This window comes from Sinocyclocheilus rhinocerous, unplaced genomic scaffold (genome assembly GCF_001515625.1).
Source record: "Sinocyclocheilus rhinocerous isolate Xijiao unplaced genomic scaffold, SAMN03320098_v1.1 scaffold338, whole genome shotgun sequence".
NCBI classification, from domain to species: Eukaryota; Metazoa; Chordata; class Actinopteri; order Cypriniformes; family Cyprinidae; genus Sinocyclocheilus; species Sinocyclocheilus rhinocerous.
Window position 1 is genome coordinate 333,341 of NW_015663900.1, and position 734 is coordinate 334,074.

General features: G+C 30.0%; 1 protein-coding gene across 3 annotated transcripts in view; it reads left to right on the forward strand.

Annotated features, from left to right (window-relative positions):
* Positions 1 to 734, forward strand: part of sgcd (sarcoglycan, delta (dystrophin-associated glycoprotein)) — a 513,027-nt gene that overhangs the window by 227,397 nt on the left and 284,896 nt on the right. The gene's annotated exons all lie outside the window — the stretch shown is intronic.

A 734-nucleotide genomic window follows, 5' to 3' on the forward strand; every position in this document is an offset into this window, starting at 1 on the left:
TAAATTAGACTGAAAATCAGTTGTCATAAGGTTGTGTGCAACAAAAGTACTTTTTAAACAAGGCGCTACGAATGTCTCACAGAGACTTTACAACAGATTAGACTTTCTTTCTCACTTTAAAAATGGTATTATTAACCATGATGTTTAAATGCACCCTATTTATTTTCACACTATAATGTTTTATTTTATTAAAATAAAAAACAAGCGGGTCTATACAGTTTTATATTACTAAGATTTGATCAAATAATTGATAGAAGAAATAATCAAATAATCGATAAGTCCAACTTATCACCCTTACCTGATTTGTCTGACGGCTTGTGATTATATAAATATCTTACTGATGCAGATGTGTTAAGATGTTACCTATAATATGTTTAAAGTTCAATATTACTGTTAAAAAATGTTTAAAATTTAATCTTTTTAGCTTTCATGTAGGATTCATGTCCACACTCAAGTGTTTTTTTTTTGTGTAACAGAGTCCTGAGACAAATGAAAATAGAATGTATGAAAGATTTTTCTCTTTAAGATATTTGTAATTACAGACTAAAAGCTTTAGTTTGATTAAAACAATTGAGTTTATACATTTCTCTTGAATACGTATACGGTAACCAGCGAGTACATGAAACAGTATAAATACTATTATTATTATTATGTGAGTATAGGAGAGCATAAGTCTAAGTGGACGTCCATGACATGTGACATGCGGGGCCCCACAAGGCTCAATTCTTGCGCCA